This window comes from Balaenoptera musculus, chromosome 4 (genome assembly GCF_009873245.2).
Source record: "Balaenoptera musculus isolate JJ_BM4_2016_0621 chromosome 4, mBalMus1.pri.v3, whole genome shotgun sequence".
Classification (NCBI taxonomy): Eukaryota; Metazoa; Chordata; class Mammalia; order Artiodactyla; family Balaenopteridae; genus Balaenoptera; species Balaenoptera musculus.
In genome coordinates, this window is record NC_045788.1 from 97,216,723 (window position 1) to 97,238,470 (window position 21,748).

The following is a 21,748-nucleotide window of genomic DNA, read 5'->3' on the forward strand; positions in this document are numbered from 1 at the left end:
CAGGGTAGGCCAACTAACCATTTCTAGAAACTGATTCCAACAGTATCTGACTTTGGCAGTTAGTAAGTAATGTCATTTCTTTATGCAGTGATTTTTAACTATGTACCCTGAGTATGAAGTTAAAGATTTAGAAGAATCACACTTGCCCAAAAATATACCAAAAAAAACTTATTAAGCTTTCAGTGAAGCAATTAATTGGGGCATGTTTTCAATTCCTTAAAGTGTCAATAATTATATCCTTTAAGAATGAGTCCCCTAACACCATACACAAAAATAAACTCAAAATGGATTAAAGACCTAAATGTAAGACCGCACACTATAAAACTCTTAGAGGAAAACATAGGAAGAACACTCTTTGACATAAATCACAGCAAGATCTTTTTTGATCCACCTCCTAGAGAAATGGAAATAAAAACAAAAATAAACAAATGGGACCTAATGAAACTTCAAAGCTTTTGCACAGCAAAGGAAACCATAAACAAGACGAAAAGGCAACCCTCAGAATGGGAGAAAATATTTGCAAACGAATCAACGGACAAAGGATTAATCTCCAAAATATATAAACAGCTCATTCAGCTCAATATTAAAGAAACAAACAACCCAATTCAAAAATGGGCAGAAGACGTAAATAGACATTTCTCCAAAGAAGACATACAGATGGCCAAGAAGCACATGAAAAGCTGCTCAACATCACTAATTATTAGAGAAATGCAAATCAAAACTACCATGAGGTATCACCTCACACCAGTTAGAATGGGCATCATCAGAAAATCTACAAACAAGAAATGCTGGAGAGGGTGTGGAGAAAAGGGAACCCTCTTGCACTGTTGGTGGGAATGTAAATTGATACAGCCACTATGGGGAACAATATGGAGGTTCCTTAAAAAACTAAAAATAGAATTACCATATGATCCAGCAATCCCACTACTGGGCATATACCCAGAGAAAACCGTAATTCAAAAAGACACATGCACCCCAATGTTCACTGCAGCACTATTTACAATAGCCAGGTCATGGAAGCAACCTAAATGCCCATCGACAGACGAATGGATAAAGAAGATGTGGTACATATATACAATGGAATATTACTCAGCCATAAAAAGGAACGAAATTGAGTCATTTGTTGAGACATGGATGGATCTAGAGACTGTCATACAGAGTGAAGTAAGTCAGAAAGAGAAAAACAAATATCATATATTAATGCATGTATGTGGAACCTAGAAAAATGGTACAGATAAACCGGTTTGCAGGGCAGAAGTTGAGACACAGATGTAGAGAACAAACGTATGGACACCAAGGGGGGAAAACCACAGTGGGGTGGGGATGGTGGGGTGCTGAATTGGGCGATTGGGATTGACATGTATACACTGATGTGTATAAAATTGATGACTGATTAAAAAAAAAATGAGTCTTCTGGTTTTAACCATGGCAAATCATTTTCAAAATGCTACTAAAATGAAAATAAAGGAGGGACTTCCCTGGTGGTGCAGTGGTTAAGATTCCACGCTCCCAATGCAGGGGGCCCGGGTTCGATCCCTGGTTGGGGAACTAGATCTCACATGCATGCTGCAACTAACAGTTCGCATGTCTCTACTAAGGAGCCCACGAGCCGCAAATAAGGAGTCCACCTGCTGCAACTAAGACCTGGCACAAACAAATAAATAAATAAGTATTTTTTTAAAAACCCCAAAAAAATTGAAAATAAAGGAAACTGAAACAGATATAAGTCTGTAAGGACCAAGAAACCAGGAGAAAGGACAACAGTAGTGGAGAGATTTCAACAACTTTTTGGAAAATGGAAAGGGTTGAAACTGGATGGAAGCTATTTAGCATAGGGAGAGAGACATCTAGCACCTGGGTTTCTAGAGAGGCAGATGCTAACAATAAGTGTGTCTGTTTCACCTGTTGGACTCTGAGAAGGTTCAGCAGTGGGTGGCACAAGGTACTACAGAGGGGAAAGGGTTTGAAAGAAAGAGACTGGTTGAAACTTTCCGTTTAAAATGATTAGCTTCCCTCCTACACCCACCTGGCTATATCTTCTGCCCAGGCAGCCAAGCAACTATCCCATTACTGCTTCCTCTCATCTTGTTCTTCCTAAGAAGACTGGAGATTTATGCTCTGGAGAGAATAAGAAGACCAAGAAGTCTAGCATAAGGGAGGCAGGGTAGAGGTTGAGGCTCATTTCCTTTTCCTGTCCCTGTTTCAGGATATTTCAAGAGAGGCTTATATAGTGTAGGCAGAACACTACTGAATTCTTCTCTGGAAAAATAAAATGGCCTAAGAGAAATGCCACAAGAGAGTGACATTTGGGGGTTCCATAGTAAATGTCCAGCTTTGTTATCATATCACCCTACCAAGAGGTCCACTAATTAACAAGCCCCACTTATGCACAAAAGTTTTCCATTAACTTTTTAGTGTGTCTGTCTTTAATATGAATAGACAGCTAAGGTTCATGAGACATCTAAGGAAAGTCTCCAACATCATAGCAAATAAACAAAAAAAAGAAAAAAGAACCCTGAGGAAACAGAGACTGTACTTCAGAACAATTACAATTAATATTCTCAGAGAGATGAGGGAAGAATTTTCAGCCATGAAACAAGATGCTATAAAACAAGGATGCTATAAAAAAGGGGAAAAAAATCAAAAAACATTTAAACTTTAAAACAAATAAGAAAGTTGGGGGACTTCCTTGGTGGCACAGTGGTTAAGAATCTGCCTGCCAATGCAGAGGACATGGGTTCGATCCCTGGTCAGGGAAAATCCCACATGCTGCAGAGCAACTAAGCCCATGAGCCACAACTACTGAGCCTGCACACTGCAACTACTGAAGCCTGCGCACTCTAGGGCCCACGTGCCGCAACTATTGAGCCCACGTGCTGCAACTACTGAAGCCCGCATGCCTAGATCCTGTGCTCCGCAACAAGAGAAGCCACTGCAATGAGAAGCCTGTGCACTGCAACGAAGAGTAGCCCCCACTTGCCACAACTAGAGAAAGTCTGTGCGCACCAATGAAGACCCAATGCAGTAAAAAATAAAAAAAATTAAAATTAAAATTAAAGAAAGTTGGAATAAAAATGTAGGAGGAAGTCTTGAAGATAAAGTAGAAAAAATCTCCCAGAAAGATGAAAAAATGGTAAGAAAAAAATGGTAAGAAAATTAGAGAATCAGCCCAAGAGAATCAATATGCCAATAAAAGGTATTATAGAAAGTAAGAGTCACATAAAATGGTGGGAAAGAAGTAATAAAAAAAAATAATGTATGAAAACATTTCCAGAACTGAAGGAAAATTTCTAGAACATGAAACTCCAAATTGAAAGCCCATTAAGTATACAGTACAATGGATAAGAAAAATAACCACGCTAAGGAAAATCACTGTGAAATTGCAGAACATCCTGGATAAACAAAAGATTCTAAAAACTTATGAAAAGAAAAACAGTAACATACAAAATACAAAAGGTCAAAGAAAAGAATGGTGGCAGACCTTGCAACAGCAGTAATCAATGCTTGAACTCAGTAGAACAAAGCCTTCAAAATTATGGGGAAAATTTATTTGCAAATTAGATTTTTAAACCCAGCAAAATTATCAATCAACCTAAGAGGAATATTTTCAGATTTCAGTAAACATTCTCAGATATTTAAGATCTCAAAAAATTTACTTCCTACCCACAGATACTCAAGGCTCTATTCCAGCACAATCAAGGGCTAAATCAAGAAAGAGGATGACATAGGATTCAGTAAGTAGGGAGACCAATCTGGGAGACTACTGAAGGGGCAGTAAAGAGAAGTCTCAGTTGTTCAGCAGGCCTAGAGAATAACCAATTCAGAGTGGAATAAAAGTGTGGAGATCTGTAGGAAAGAACAATAACTGATCTATTTGAGCATATGGAATATATTGTCCATGGGCATGTGGAAGAGATGATGGAACATACAGGAGCAATTAACAGTAGGAACATAGCAAGCTAGGCAAGTGAAGAAATGAGGTAATTATTAATACCATAAAAATAAAGAGTTGTATAAGAAAGGAGGGATGATTATAGCTTCTCTTTTTCTCAGCACTGAACAGTGTTTCCATGGTCATAATAATGAAAGAGTGACAACTGTTTTAACCAAAATGTAACATTGTATTGGCAGAGGAAGTAGCAGTTGGAGAGGAAATAGGGCATAGGTGAGAGGACTATGTCCTCCTATGCTACCTTGGGAAGATAATGTCAGAAAGTGGTAAGTCAAGAAACTGCAGTATAAAATATAAGGTAGCAAGTAAGAAAAACAGCTAAAGACTGATGGTGGTTGCCCCTGAGGAAAGACCTAGATAAGAGTAGGGAAGGCGACTGCTGCTTTTCCACTAAAAACTTTTAATAGTGTTTGATTATTACTTTGGTAAAAATAAAAAAATGTAAATTGTCATTTTATAACAAAAACAAGCATGTTCATTGTAAAAATAAAAACAACTTAGAACTGCCTTTTGGGTTTGGCCAAAAGTTATTCAATATACACTCACCGAAATGTCTAAAATTAAAAGACAGATTAACTCCAAAAGTTGACAAAAATACAAAGCAAGCAAAACTCTCATACACTGATATTGGGAGTGGAAAAAAGGCATAATCATTTTTGAAAAAAGTCTAGCAGTTTTTATAAAACTAAACATGATTCAGCAATTCTATTCCTATGTGTTTACTCAAGAGAAATAAAAATATATGCTAACAAAAAGGCTTGTATATGATTGTTGATTGTAGATTTATTCAGAATAGACCCTAACAGGAAATAGCCACAGGTATCCATCAACAGAAGAATGGATAAATAAACTATGATATATTCATCTAGTTGAATATCACTTAGTGTTATGGATTGAATTGTGTTCCCCATAATTCATATGCTGAAGCCCTAACCCCCAGTGTGACTATATTTGGAGATAGGGCCTTTGAAGAGGTAATTAAGGTTAAATGAGGTCATAAGGATGGGGTCCTGATCCAATAGGACTGGTGTCCTTATATGAGGAGGAAGAGACACTAGGAATGTGCACGCACAGAGAAAGACCATATGAGGACACAGTGAGAAGGCAACCATCTAAAAAACCAAGGAGAAAAGCATCAGGAGAAACTAAACCTGACAACACCCTGATTTTAGACTTCCAGCCTCCAGAACCGTGAGAAATAAATTGCTGATGTTTATACCACCCAGTCTGTGCTACTTTGTTATGGCAGCCCTAGCAGACTAATATACTCAGCAAAACCAAACAAAAAACAAAAAACAAAGACAAACAAAAAGAACCACTGTCATCAACATGGATGAATCTAAATAATATTGTGCTGAATAAAAGAAGCCTCGAACAAAAGAGCATACCCTGTATGATTTCATTTACATGAAATCCTAGAAAAAGCAAAACAAATTTTGGGGGAAAAAACATCAGAAAAATGGTTGCCTCAGGGGCAAGGAGTTTGGAATGGTGATTAACAGGGAGGTGGCATGAAAGGATTCTGGGGTGATGGTAATGTTCTGTATCCTGTAGGGGTTTGTGTTACAGAGTTATATGAATTTGTCAAAACTCACTGAATGGTACGTTTGACATTTGTGTATTTTATTGTATGTTAACTTTACCTTACAAGGAAAAAAAAAAGAACTTTAAAGTAAATATTGAGTTTTTAAAAATAATATGCATGCTGAAGCATCTGAGGGGAGTGTACTGATTTTGCAAATTACTTTGAAATGTGTCAAAAATAAGGTGATTGCTAGATGGATAGTGCCTGAGCACACTGTTCAAAAATTTTGGACACAGTCACAGTTACATAAGAAATCCTTAAAGGGAATTCCCTGGCGGTCCAGTGGTTAGGACTCCATGCTTTCACTGCTGAGGGTCCGGGTTTGATACCTGGTCGGGGAACTAGGATCCCACGAGCCCCGCAGTGCAGCCAAATTAAAAAGAAAAAACAAAAGTCTTTAAAGAAATTAAAGGTGTGCCTCGCAGATTCTCTCAAACATGAGTCTAGGAAGCTTAAGGGGTCTTATCTTGTAATTGTCTCAGCTGAAGCCCAAGGTACAGAAGGATTTATCTGGAAAACACTGTGGGTGTGACTTCTGCCTAATAGAGTAAATCCCCAGAAGAATCATAGGAGACCCACACAATTCTTTTTTTTAAAAATTTATTTATTTAATTACTAATTTATTATTTTTGGCTGCGTTGGGTCTTCATGGCTGCATGCAGGTTTTCTCTAGTTGCGGTGAGCGGGGGCTACTCTTTGTTGCAGTGCGCGGGCTTCTCATTGCAGTGGCTTCTCTTGTTGCACAGCATGGGCTCTAGGCACGCAGGCTTCAGTAGTTGTGGCATGCGGGCTCAGCAGTGGTGGCTTGCGGGCTCTAGAGCGCAGGCTCAGTAGTTGTGGCGCATGGGCTTAGCTGCTCCGCGGCACGTGGGATCATCATGGACCAGGGCTTGAACCTGTGTTCCCGGCATTGGCAGGAGGATTCTTAACCACTGCGCCACAAGGGAAGCCCCCACACAATTCTTAAAGGAGTTATATATTCAGAAGCTGAGAGGGTCAGAGAGGAACCCTCAGAATTCTATCATCAAGAAGCAAGCTGAAAGAGCTGCTTAGCTGCAAACACATGTTACCTTTCATTTTAAAAAAAAGGGAGGATGACTCAGAGGACAGAACAAGAACCCAAACAGCAGTGCCAAGAACCATAAGACCCTGGGCCTTAAGACTTAATCAAGAAACTCCTAACACTTTCTGAATGTTGTGGACCAATGACTCTTTGTTACTCCTATTTGAATACAAATGCCTATAGAGGTTATCCAATGCTTGCCTCACTGCTTGGTGTTGGGTACTTAGGGGTGAGATAACTTGTCTCTTTAGTTTCATAGGTTGAGAAGAAATACACTCAAAGAGCTATACTTAAAGGTCTAAACCCGAGGAACCTCAACTGCACCTGGACATGATCTAGACAATGAAATTCTGGACACCAAGCTCATGCTTTAACGTCATGAGATTTTTGCAAGCCTTGGGAGGGGCAACTATATTCTGCATATGGGAGGGATGTAAATCACTGGGGGCCAGAGGGCAGACTGTGGGAGCCAGATTACAGGATAGCACCAGTGATCACTATCTCCTGGTATTCATCCCCTCCTCTTGAATGTGTACCAGATATACTGATCTGCTTCTAACAGAATACGGCAGAAGTGATGTGATATCAGTTCTGAGATTAGGTTGTAAAAAGACTGTCGTTTCTCTCTTAGAGGTAAACATAAGAAGAACACTCTTTGACATAAATCACAGCAAGATCCTTTTTGACCCACCTCCTAGAGAAATGGAAATAAAAACAAAAATAAACAAAGGGGACCTAATGAAACTTAAAAGCTTTTGAACAGCAAAGGAAACCATAAACAAGATGAAAAGACAACCCTCAGAATGGGAGAAAATATTTGCAAACGAATCAACGGACAAAGGATTAATCTCCAAAATATATAAACAGCTCATTCAGCTCAATATTAAAGAAACAAACAACCCAATTCAAAAATGGGCAGAAGACGTAAATAGACATTTCTCCAAAGAAGACATACAGATGGCCAAGAAGCACATGAAAAGCTGCTCAACATCACTAATTATTAGAGAAATGCAAATCAAAACTACAATGAGGTATCACCTCACACCAGTTAGAATGGGCATCATCAGAAAATCTACAAACAAGAAATGCTGGAGAGGGTGTGGAGAAAAGGGAACCCTCTTGCACTGTTGGTGGGAATGTAAATTGATACAGCCACTATGGGGAACAATATGGAGGTTCCTTAAAAAACTAAAAATAGAATTACCATATGATCCAGCAATCCCACTACTGGGCATATACCCAGAGAAAACCGTAATTCAAAAAGACACATGCACCCCAATGTTCACTGCAGCACTATTTACAATAGCCAGGACATGGAAGCAACCTAAGTGTCCATCGACAGATGAATGGATAAAGAAGAAGTGGCACATATATACAATGGAATATTACTCAGCCAAAAAAAGAAATGAAATTAAACTATTTGTAGTGGGGTGGATAGACCTAGAGTCTGTCATACAGAGTGAAGTAAGTCAGAAAGAGAAAGACAAATACAGTATGCTAACACATATATATGGAATCTAAAAGAAAAAAAAAGAAGGCGTTCTGATGAACCTAGCGGCAGGACAGGAATAAAGACGCAGACATAGAGAATGGACTTGAGGACACGGGGAGGGGGAAGGGTAAGCTGGGACGAAGTGAGAGAGTAGCACTGACATATATACACTACCAAATGTAAAATAGATAGCTAGTGGAAAGCAGCCGCATCACACGGGGAGATCAGCTCGGTGCTTTGTGACCACCTAGAGGGGTGGGATAGGGAAGGTGGGAAGGAGATGCAAGAGGGAGGGGATATGGGGATATATGTATACATATAGCTGATTTACTTTGTTATACAGCAGAAACTAACACACCATTGTAAAGCAATTATACTCTAATAAAGATGTTTAAAAAAAAAAAAGACTGTGGTTTCGGTCTTGAGTGCTCTTGATAGTTCCCTCTTGGGTCACTCACATGGCCTGAAGGAAGCCATGGGCAATGTTGTGAGGCATCCCTGTGGAGAGGCTCACGTGATGAGGGACTGAGGCCTGCCAACAGCCACCTGAATGAGCTTCAAGAAGGGTTCCTCATGGTGGAGCCCCTAACGTCCAGCTTACAACTTGACTGACAACTGATGAGAGATGTAGAGCCAGAGAGACTGAACTTAGCCATGTCTGTGAGGTAACAGAAAATGAGATAAGGAATCTTTTCTGTTTTAAGCTACTAACTTTGGGGGTAATTTGTTATACAACAATAGATTAATACAAAGAGAAACAGAATTGAGACACGAGCGTGGAAAGGAGGAAGGTAAATCAGAGAGTAGACAGGACACAGTCCTCTTTTCTCTTAATCAAGAATAATCTTGAAGATAAAGAGTAGGAGAGATATGAAATGATCAATGTGAAAATAAAGAATTAGTAAGAAAATACAGTAGTGAGAGAGGTAAGTAAGGAGGGAAAGGGATAAGTACTCTTGCTGAAGATTCTTTTATGATCCAAGGAGATAAACAAAAGGCTAGCTTAAGAAAAAAAGAAGTCTAGTGTTGTCTCTGAGGGGGAAAAGATGGGTCATGGAACCATTAAAAGGCTACTGACATCATGGAGGCATCAATGAAAATTCACGAAATCCCTCATAAGGGATTATATTCTGGGAACCATAATTACAAAGTCACTAGGGCTGGCTCTGAAATGAGTGATGTTGAGGAGGGAAGAGGGTGATGCAATCTCTAGGAGTAGGGGAATTCATCATTTATTTTGGAAGCAGTATTTGGAAAAAAAAAAAAAAACTACTGGCAAATCTTTATACTCACATTATTAAGGAGGCCAAGGATGATTGTTTAGATGTGAAATGGTTGCTAGAGATGATGTAGTTGCAAGGGTAGAAAACTTGTATAAAGTTATAAACCTGCTGCTTGAAATACTGGACAGATGGGAGGTGTGGACTCAGTAATAAAAATGTGAGGCCCAGCTATGGCAAAGGAGGGAACACCATCTAACTGGACAGATACTCTCACCTGGTGATATGCATATTACAGCTAGCAGCATAATGCCAGGCAGTTCCTATGCAAGCATTAAAAAACAAAACAAACAAGCAAACAAAAAGCCCCTTCGAGAACAGCAAACAACTAAGCAAATTTGAAAAAAATTCAAAACTTAAATATAGTAAACAGTAATTTCTTTTCTTTTTTTTTTTATCCAAGAAAAAAATATGATTACTATTAAAAAACAAATACTTGGTCACATGTGCCAAATGAATCATGTGCCTATGGCTGTGCTAGGTACCACAGTGAACACAAAAGAAACCCTGGCCCCTGAGGTGCTTATGGGCTAGTTGGAAATGCAACCTCTATGTGCATAAACAACTAGAGAAGGACTCAAGAAAGGGCAGTCCACCTGACAAAAAGGCCATCCTTGGGGTGGTGAGATGAGTTCCAGAGGGAGAAGAGCAGCGGGAGACAGGACGAGGAGGCCACAGAAGAGCCCAAGGGACTGTGTGGTATTAGGGCTGGAGGAGAAGAGACTACCAGGTCTAATGTCAAGGTGGGGGACCCTTCAAGGAGGGGATGAAGGAGGGACAATGGTCACGGGGCTCCAAAAGTCGTCTGCGGGCAGCAGTGTCAGGGAGCCGATGGCTCACAGCTGGGACACAAAGGGTTGAGATGGAAAGAGGGGTAAGAAAGCTGGGATACCAGTCTAGTCATCCATTCTTCCTTTTCACAAATGAGTGCCAGTTCGGGGAAGGTTCTGTGTCAGATGCAGTGGAGATGCACAGATGTGTACAGCATGGGAGGGAGACCAGGGAGGTAGATGGATAACACTCAAATAAGGCAGAGGGGCACAAGGAGATTCCTGTGTGAATTCTCTGGCCAGGGCAATGAGGATAGGCTTGTAGAGAGTGATAAGGGCACTGTGTCTACCTAGGACTTTGATTCTTCTTTTTATTTATTTATTTATTTTTAACATCTTTATTGAAGTATAATTGCTTTACAATGGTGTGTTAGTTTCTGCTTTATAACAAAGTGAATCAGTTATACATATACATATGTCCCCATATCTCTTCCCTCTTGCATCTCCCTCCCTCCCACCCTCCCTATCCCACCCCTCTAGGTGGTCACAAAGCACCAAGCTGATCTCCCTGTGCTATGCGGCTGCTTCCCACTAGCTATCTATTTTACATTTGGTAGTGTATATATGTCCATGACACTCTCTCACCCTGTCACATCTCACCCTTCCCCCTCCCCATATCCTCAAGTCCATTCTTTAGTAGGTCTGTGTCTTTATTCCCATCTTGCCACTAGGTTCTTCATGACCTTTTTTTTCCCCCTTAGATTCCATATATATGTGTTAGCATACTGTATTTGTTTTTCTCTTTCTGACTTACTTCACTCTGTATGACAGACTCTAACTCCATCCATCTCATTACAAATACCTCCATTTCATTTCTTTTTATGGCTGAGTAATATTCCATTGTATATATGTGCCACATCTTCTTTATCCATTCATCTGATGATGGACACTTAGGTTGCTTCCATGTCCTGGCTATTGTAAATAGAGCTGCAATGAACATTTTGGTACATGACTCTTTTTGAATTATGGTTTTCTCAGGGTATATGCCCAGTAGTGGGATTGCTGGGTCGTATGGTAGTTCTATTTTTAGTTTTTTAAGGAACCTCCATACTGTTCTCCATAGTGGCTGTATCAATTTACATTCCCACCAACAGTGCGAGAGTGTTCCCTTTTCTCCACACCCTCTCCAGCATTTATTGTTTCTAGATTTTTTGATGATGGCCATTCTGACCGGCGTGAGATGATACCTCATTGTAGTTTTGATTTGCATTTCTCTAATGATTAAGGATGTTGAGCATTCTTTCATGTGTCTGTTGGCCATCTGTATATCTTCTTTGGAGAAATGTCTATTTAGGTCTTCTGCCCATTTTTGGATTGGGTTGTTTGTTTTTTTGTTATTGAGCTGCATGAGCTGCTTGTAAATCTTGGAGATTAATCCTTTGTCAGTTGCTTCATTTGCAAATATTTTCTCCCATTCTGAGGGTTGTCTTTTGGTCTTGTTTATGGTTTCTTTTGCTGTGCAAAAGCTTTTAAGTTTCATTAGGTCCCACTTGTTTATTTGTGTTTTTATTTCCATTTCTCTAGGGGCTGGGTTAAAGAGATTCCTGTGTGAATTCTCTGGCCAGGGCAATGAGGATAGGATTGTAGAGAGTTATAAGGGCACTGTGTCTACCTAGGACTTTGATTCTTCTTTTTTTTTTTTAAATTTGTATTCATTTATTTATTTATTGGCCACTAGGCATGCAGGATCTTAGTTCCCGAACCAGGGGTTGAACCAGTGTCCCCTGCAGTGGAAGCGTGGAGCCCTAACCACTGGACCGCCAGGGAATTCCCAGGACTTTGTTTCCTTAAAGCAATTTGTTAGTGAAAGAAATTAGAGCAAGATGAAGGTGGTTAAAATAAGCAGTAAAATATCTGGTGATTTTTTTTTTCCCTTGGCAGAAAATAGCAATGGCATGCGACCAAGAAATTACTTGATGGCATGGTAAATCCAATTTTCCCAAGTTGAATGAGGAAGGACAGGTGGAAAGGGAAATGGAAGCAGTGTCATCCTCAGGGTGTGGCTTAAAGGCAGTCAAGTGGGTCACCACTCCCGGTACCCATCTCTCTGAGCTTCAGGTTCTTTGTAAAATGGGGTCCCCCCTACTTCGCAGGGCAGCTGTGACGACTGTGAGGCATGGTACCTTACACAGTGCCTGTGGTGAGTGTTCAGTAAATCCTCTTATTGTTGAAACCAGGGCTGCTGAAAGATAGGTGAATGCTCATGGAAATTAAGAATGCATTTAACTTTCTCTTCCTTGATCTTTTTCCTTTCTTCCTGTGGTTCCCTGCCATTTATCTAACTTGATGGTTGTGGGAAAAGAAGACTCAAGTTGGAAGGAGGTAAAAAATAGGTGGAAATTCAGCAAAGCGAACGCTCTGCCAATAAAAAGACAGTAAAGATGCAGCCTTGGGTGAGTTTATTAATGCAAATTTATTCTTTCACCAAAGAGCCCAGAAAAAGTGAGGGACAATCAAAAATAAAATCAAGGGAGAAAGTAATAAAAAAGAAAGCCAATGGGCTACAAAGAATATTTGGAGCAAGCGCAGTAGCGTGCCTCGCCGCTATGGCGGCGGTGCCGTCCAGTCGGCCGCTGGTGGTGGCGGCCACTTCCCCTCAGGAAGTCCGGTCTCCACCTCCCGCTCCCACCCCGCTTGCTCGGCGGCGGCAGCGGTTGTCCCTGCCTCTCCGCCTCCTCCACCTCGGCCTGTCCACTGGTGGGCGGCGTTGGCGCGGAGGGGACCCCTGCCTCAGAGAAGATACCACGCTGAATGAGCAAAGACTGAACTTTTTACAGATACCTTTTGTAAAAGGCTTATAAGGAGTAGTGCCATAATTTGAATCACAATGGATTTCACTTTATGAGGTGAATGGGAGTGGAGTATTGGACAAAAATAGATTTTTTAATCTCTGCATCATGGTTTTTAGCTCCTCAGTTGTTGCACAGTCTCACTATTTGGGGAAAGTCCATGCTAAAAAACTGAAGCAATCAATGGGTGAATATGATCAAATTTCTCCACCAAGTTCTCAACCTGCTAAGGAAAACCCCTTGTCAACCTAATGAAGCATTCAAAGACATGTGACTCTTTTCAAGATGAACTTGAAGATTACATCAAAGTGCAGAAAGCCAGAGGCTTAGAGCCAAAGACTTGTTTCAGAAAGATGAGAGAGGATTATTTGGAAACCTGTGGGTGCAAAGAAGAGGTTGGAGGTCTGGGCAAGATGGCGGAAGAGTAAGACGCGGAGATCACCTTCCTTCCCACAGATACAGTAGAAATACATCTACACGTGGAACTGCTCCTACAGAACACCCACTGAACGCTGGCAGAAGACGTCAGACCTCCCAAAAGGCAAGAAACTCCCCCCATACTTGGGTAGGGCAAAAGAAAAAAGAAATAACAGAGACAAAAGAATAGGGACGGGACCTGCACCAGTGGGAGGGAGCTGTGAAGGAGGAAAGGTTTCCACACACTAGGAAGCCCCTTCGCGGGCAGAGACTGCGGGTGGCAGGGGGGGAAGCTTCGGAGCCACGGAGGAGAGCGCAGCCACAGGGGTGCGGAGGGCAAAGCGGAGAGACTCCCGCACAGAGGATCGGTGCCGAGTAGCACTCACCAGCCCGAGAGTCTTGTCTGCTCACCCGCTGGGGCGGGCGGGGGCTGGGAGCTGAGGCTCGGGCTTCGGTCGGATCGCAGGGAGAAGACTGGGGCTGGCGGCGTGAACACAGCCTGAAGGGGGTTAGTGCGCCACGGCTAGCCGGGAGGGAGTCCGGGAAAAAGTCTGCAGCTGCCGAAGAGGCAAGAGACTTTTTCTTGCCTCTTTGTTTCGCGGCGCGCAAGGAGAGGGGATTCAGAGCACCGCCTAAACGAACTCGAGAGACGGGCGCGAGCCGCGGCTATCAGCACGGACCCCAGAGATGGGCACGAGCCGCGGCTATCAGCGCGGACCCCAGAGACGGGCGCGAGCCGCAGTTATCAGCGCGGACCCCAGAGACGGGCAAGAGATGCTAAGGCTGCTGCTGCCGCCACCAAGAAGCCTGTGTGCGAGCACAGGTCACTCTCCACACCGCCCCTCCCGGGAGCCGGTGCAGCCCGCCACTGCCAGGCTCCCGTGATCCGGGGACAACTTCCCCGGGAGAACGCACGGCACGCCTCAGGCAGGTGCAACGACACGCCGGCCTCTGCCGCCGCAGGCTCGCCCCACATCCATACCCCTCCCTCCCTGCCTGAGTGAGCCAGAGCCCCCGAAGCAGCTGCTCCTTTAACCCTGTTCTGTCTGGGCGGGGAACAGATGCCCTCAGGTGACCTACATGCAGAGGCGGGTCCAAATCCAAAGCTGAACCCTGGGAGCTGTACGAACAAAGAAGAGAAAGGGAAATCTCTCCCAGCAGCCTCAGAAGCAGTGGATTAAAGCTCCACAAACAACTTGATGTGCCTGCATCTGTTGAATACCTGAATAGACAACGAATCATCCCAAATTCAGGAGGTGGACTTTGGGAGCAGGATATATTAATTTTTCCCCTTTTCCTTTTTTTGTCAGTGTATATGTGTATGCTTCTGGGTGAGATTTTGTCTGTATAGCTTTGCTTTCACCATTAGTCCTAGGGTTAGGTCCGTCCGTTTTTGTTTTTTTTTTACTTTTACTTAAAAAAATTTTTTTCCTAATAAATGTTTTCTTAATAATTTTTTCCTTATTTTCTATTTTTAGAAATTAAAAGAAATTTTTAATAAGTTTTTCCATATTTTTTATTAAAAAAATTTTTTTCTTAATAAATTTTTTCTTAATTTTTTTCTTATTTTTTATTATAAAAAATTAATAAATCTATTTTTAAAAATTAAAAAAAAATTTTTCTTAATAAATTTATTCTTAATAATTTTTTCTTATTTTTTATTATAATATTTTTATTTTATTTTATTTTATCCTCTTTCTTTCTTTCTTTCTATTTTTTTCTCCCTTTTATTCTGAGCCGTGTGGATGAAAGGCTCTTGGTGCTCCAGCCAGGCATCAGGGCTGTGCCTCTGAGGTGGAAGAGCCAACTTCAGGACACTGGTCCACAAGAGACCTCCCAGCCCCACGTAATACCAAACGGCGAAAATCTCTCAGAGATCTCCATCTCAACATCAAGACCCAGCTTCACTCAATGACCAGCAAGCTACAGTGCTGGACACCCTATGCCAAACAACTAGCAAGACAGGAACACAGCCCCATCCATTAGCAGAGAGGCTGCCTAAAATCATAATAAGGCCACAAACACCCCAAAACACACCACCAGATGTGGACGTGCCCACCAAAAAGACAAGATCCAACCTCATCCACCAGAACACAGGCACTAGTCCCCTCCACCAGGAAGCCTACACAACCCACTGAACCAACCTTAGCCACTGGGGACAGATACCAAAAACAACGGGAACTACGAACCTGCAGCCTGTGAAAAGGAGACCCCAAACATAGTAAGATAAGCAAAATGAGAAGACACAAAAACACACAGCAGGTGAAGGAGCAGGGTCAAAACACACCAGACCTAACAAATGAAGAGGAAATAGGCAGTCTACCTGAAAAAGAATTCAGAATAATGATAGTAAAGATGATCCAACATCTTGGAAATAGAATAGACAAAATGCAAGAAACATTTAACAAGGACGTAGAAGAACTAAAGAGGAACGAAGCAACGATGAAAAACACAATAAATGAAATTAAAAATACTCTAGACGGGATCAATAGCAAAATAACTGAGGCAGAAGAACGGATAAGTGACCTGGAAGATAAAATAGTGGAAATAACTACTGCAGAGCAGAATAAAGAAAAAAGAATGAAAAGAACTGAGGACAGTCTCAGAGACCTCTGGGACAACATTAAACGCACCAACATTCGAATTATAGGGGTCCCAGAAGAAGAAGAGAAAAAGAAAGGGACTGAGAAAATATTTGAAGAGATTATAGTTGAAAACTTCCCTAATATGGGAAAGGAAATAGTTAATCAAGTCCTGGAAGCACAGAGAGTCCCATACAGGATAAATCCAAGGAGAAACACGCCAAGACACATATTAATCAAACTATTAAAAATTAAATATAAAGAAAACATATTAAAAGCAGCAAGGGAAAAACAACAAATAACACACAAGGGAAACCCCATAAGGTTAACAGCTGATCTTTCAGGAGAAACTCTGCAAGCCAGAAGGGAGTGGCAGGATATACTTAAAGTGATGAAGGAGAAAAACCTACAACCCAGGTTACTCTATCCAGCAAGGATCTCATTCAGATTTGATGGAGAAATTAAAACCTTTACAGACAAGCAAAAGCTGAGAGAGTTCAGCACCACCAAACCAGCTTTACAACAAATGCTAAAGGAACTTCTCTAGGCAAGAAATACAAGAGAAGGAAAACACCTACAATAACAAACCCAAAATATTTAAGAAAATGGGAATAGGAACATACATATTGATAATTACCTTAAATGTAAATGGATTAAATGCTCCCACCAAAAGACACAGACTGGCTGAATGGATACAAAAACAAGACCCATATATATGCTGTCTACAAGAGACCCACTTCAGACCTAGAGACACATACAGACTGAAAGTGAGGGGATGGAAAAAGATATTCCATGCAAATGGAAATCAAAAGAAAGCTGGAGTAGCAATTCTCATATCAGACAAAATAGACTTTAAAATAAAGACTATTACAAGAGACAAAGAAGGACACTATATAATGATCAAGGGATCGATCCAAGAGGAAGGTATAACAATTGTAAATATTTATGCACCCAACATAGAAGCACCTCAATACATAAGGCAAATACTAACAGCCATAAAAGGGGAAATCGACAGTAACACAATCATAGTAGGGGACTTTAACACCCCACTTTCACCAATGGACAGATCATCCAAAATGAAAATAAATAAGGAAACACAAGCTTTAAATGATACATTAAACAAGATGGACTTAATTGATATTTATAGGACATTCCACCCCAAAACAACAGAATACACATTTTTCTCAAGTGCTCATGGAACATTCTCCAGGATAGATCATATCTTGGGTCACAAATCAAACCTTGGTAAATTTAAGAAAATTGAAATCGTATCAAGTATCTTTTCCGACCACAACACTATGAGACTAGATATCAATTACAGGAAAAGATCTGTAAAAAATACAAACACATGGAGGCTACACAATACACTACTTAATAACGAAGTGATCACTGAAAAAATCAAAGGGGAAATCAAAAAATACCTAGAAACAAATGACAATGGAGACACGATGACCCAAAACCTATGGGATGCAGCAAAAGCAGTTCTAAGAGGGAAGTTTATAGCAATACAAGCCTACATCAAGAAACAGGAAACATCTCGAATAAACAACCTAACCTTACACCTAAAGCAATTAGAGAAAGAAGAACAAAGAAACCCCAAAGCTAGCAGAAGGAAAGAAATCATGAAGATCAGATCAGAAATAAATGAAAAAGAAATGAAGGAAACAATAGCAAAAATCAATGAAACTAAAAGCTGGTTCTTTGAGAAGATAAACAAAATTGATAAACCATTAGCCAGACTCATCAAGAGAAAAAGGGAGAAGACTCAAATCAATAGAATTAGAAATGAAAAAGGAGAAGTAACCACTGACACTGCAGAAATACAAACGATCATGAGAGATTACTACAAGCAACTCTATGCCAATAAAATTGACAACCTGGAGGAAACGGACAGATTCTTAGAAATGCACAAACTGCCGAGACTGAACCAGGAAGAAATAGAAAATATGAACAGAGCAATCACAAGCACTGAAATTGAAACTGTGATTAAAAATCTTCCAACAAACAAAAGCCCAGGACCAGATGGCTTCACAGGCGAATGCTATCAAACATTTAGAGAAGAGCTAACACCTATCCTTCTCAAACTCTTCCAAAATATTGCAGAGGGAGGAACACTCCCCAACTCATTCTACGAGGCCACCATCACCCTGATACCAAAACCAGACAAAGATGTCACAAAGAAAGAAAACTACAGGCCAATATCACTGATGAACATAGATGCAAAAATCCTCAACAAAATACTAGCAAACAGAATCCAACAGCACATTAAAAGGATTATACACCATGATCAAGTGGGGTTTATTCCAGGAATGCAAGGATTCTTCAATATACGCAAATCAATCAACGTGATACATCATATTAACAAATTGAAGGAGAAAAACCATATGATCATCTCAATAGAGGCAGAGAAAGCTTTCGACAAAATTCAACATCCATTTATGATAAAAGCCCTGCAGAAAGTAGGCATAGAGGGAACTTTCCTCAACATAATAAAGGCCATATATGACAAACCCACAGCCAACATTGTCCTCAATGGTGAAAAACTGAAACCATTTCCACTAAGATCAGGAACAAGACAAGGTTGCCTACTCTCACCACTATTATTCAACATAGTTTTGGAAGGGTTAGCCACAGCAATCAGAGAAGAAAAAGAAATAAAAGGAATCCAAATTGGAAAAGAAGAAGTAAAGCTGTCACTATTTGCAGATGACATGATACTATACATAGAGAATCCTAAAGATGCTACCAGAAAACTACTAGAGCTAATCAGTGAATTTGGTAAAGTAGCAGGATACAAAATTAATGCACAGAAATCTCTTGCATTCCTATATACTAATGATAAAAAATCTGAAAGTGAAATTAAGAAAACACTCCCGTTTACCACTGCAACAAAAAGAATAAAATATCTAGGAATAAACCTACCTAAGGAGACAAAAGACCTGTATGCAGAAAATTATAGGACACTGATGAAAGAAATTAAAGATGATACAAATAGATGGAGAGATATACCATGTTCTTGGATTGGAAGAATCAACATTGTGAAAATGACTCCACTACCCAAAGCAATCTACAGATTCAATGCAATCCCTATCAAACTACCACTGGCATTTTTCACAGAACTAGAACAAAAAATTTCACAATTTGTATGGAGACACAAAAGACCCCGAATAGCCAAAGCAATCTTGAGAACGAAAAATGGAGCTGGAGGAATCAGGCTCCCTGACTTCAGACTATATTACAAAGCTACAGTATCAAGACAATTTGGTACTGGCACAAAAACGGAAATATAGATCAATGGAACAGGATAGAAAGCCCGGAGATAAACCCACACACATATGGTCACCTTATCTTTGATAAAGGAGGCAAGCATATACAGTGGAGAAAAGACAGCCTCTTCAATAAGTGGTGCTGGGAAAATTGGACAGGTACATGTAAAAGTATGAAATTAGAACACTCCGTGACACCATACACAAAAATAAACTCAAAATGGATTAAAGACCTAAGTGTAAGGCCATACACTATCAAACTCTTAGAGGAAAACATAGGCAAAACACTCTATGACATAAATCACAGCAAGATCCTTTTTGACCCAGCCCCTAGAGAAATGGAAATAAAAACACAAATAAACAAATGGGACCTAATGAAACTTAAAAGCTTTTGCACAGCAAAAGAAACCATAAACAAGACCAAAAGACAACCCTCAGAATGGGAGAAAATATTTGCAAATGAAGCAACTGACAAAGCATTAATCTCCAAGATTTACAAGCAGCTCGTGCAGCTCAATAACAAAAAAACAAACAACCCAATCCAAAAATGGGCAGAAGACCTAAATAGACATTTCTCCAAAGAAGATATACAGATGGCCAACAGACACATGAAAGAATGTTCAACATCATTACTCATTAGAGAAATGCAAATCAAAACTACAATGAGGTATCATCTCACGCCGGTCAGAATGGCCATCATCAAAAAATCTAGAAACAATAAATGCTGGAGAGGGTGTGGAGAAAAGGGAACACTCTCGCACTGTTGGTGGGAATGTAAATTGATACAGCCACTATGGAGAACAGTATGGAGGTTCCTTAAAAAACTAAAAATAGAACTACCATACGACCCAGCAATCCCACTACTGGGCATATACCCTGAGAAAACCATAATTCAAAAAGAGTCATGTACCAAAATGTTCATTGCAGCTCTATTTACAATAGCCAGGACATGGAAGCAACCTAAGTGTCCATCATCGGATGAATGGATAAAGAAGATGTGGCACATATATACAATGGAATATTACTCAGCCATAAAAAGAAATGAAATGGAGGTATTTGTAATGAGGTGGATGGAGTTAGAGTCTGTCATACAGAGTGAAGTAAGTCAGAAAGAGAAAAACAAATACTGTATGCTAACACATATATATGGAATCTAAGGAAAAAAAAAAAAGGTCATGAAGAACCTAGTGGCAAGATGGGAATAAAGACACAGACCTACTAGAGAATGGACTTGAGGATATGGGGAGGGGGAAGGGTGAGATGTGACAGGGTGAGAGAGTGTCATGGACATATATACACTACCAAATGTAAAATAGATAGCTAGTGGGAAGCAGCCGCATAGCACAGGGAGATCAGCTTGGTGCTTTGTGACCACCTAGAGGGGTGGGATAGGGAGGGTAGGAGGGAGGGAGATGCAAGAGGGAAGAGATATAGGAACATATGTATATGTATAACTGATTCACTTTGTTATAAAGCAGAAAGTAACACACCACTGTAAAGCAATTATACTTCAATAAAGATGTTTAAAAAAAATAAAAAAGAAGAGGTTGATTCTAGACCCAGGTGTAGAATGTTTGATCAGACTCCTTTGTGAAACCGTCCAGATCTACCAAAGACCATGCAGTATTTCGCAAACAGTGGAAAAGCGGTTACCTCAGTGGCTAGCAGCTCATGACAGCAGGCTGAGACTGGACTCCCTGAGCGGCTGTCAATTCACCAGGGACTGTTTCTCAGGAAAACCAGTAGCTCTGAACTTTAGTCAGCAAGAGTATAACTGTAGCTCATACAGTGTAGAATCTGGAGTTTATAGGCACCTCTCCTCAGAAAACAGTACCGGTGCCCATCAAGCTAGTTATAAACAGATACATCAGAAGAGAAAAAGGCACCCAGAGGAAGGCCGGGAAAAATGAGAGGAGGAGCGGCCCAAGCATAAGAGGAAGAAAGCTTGTGAGGAAATAGATTTAGACAAATACAAGTGCATCCAAAGAAACAAAACAGAGGTGGAAACAGTCAGTACAGAAAAGCTTAAGAACCGAAAGGAGGAAAAAAGCCAAGATGTAGTCTCTAAGAAAGAGGAACATAAGCGTAGTAAAGAGAAGAAGGAACAAGGCAAAGAAAGGAAGAAGAGGAGATGCTTTGGGACCAGTCTATCCTTGGATTTTGAAGCTCTTGCATTGGTTCTCCTGAGGTTAAACTGAAAAAATAGTTGAGGAGCTTGGTTTTACGATGTTCCTATCACTCTTTTCATGTGAACAGGTACAAAGGCTAAGTGAACAGAAAACATTTAGTGTGCTTGTTCTCCAACATGGAAATTACTTTTCCTCTTTTCTAAAATCATTACTACATTTTTCTTATACATAATGTAATTTCCCTTAACGAGAGTGGCTCTGCTTTAATTCATCAAATTGTTATGATGGTGGAAGTATTTTTCCCTTGGGATGTCATTTATTTTAAATTGGAGGATTAATAGGCTTTACAGAATCTATTTCTTG

General features: G+C 40.5%; 1 protein-coding gene and 1 pseudogene across 2 annotated transcripts in view; one reads left to right on the plus strand and one right to left on the minus strand.

Annotated features, from left to right (window-relative positions):
* The window catches only part of CMSS1 (cms1 ribosomal small subunit homolog), a 392,970-nt gene that overhangs the window by 21,686 nt on the left and 349,536 nt on the right, over positions 1 to 21,748 (minus strand). The gene's annotated exons all lie outside the window — the stretch shown is intronic.
* LOC118894146 lies at positions 13,243 to 21,480 on the plus strand (annotated as a pseudogene).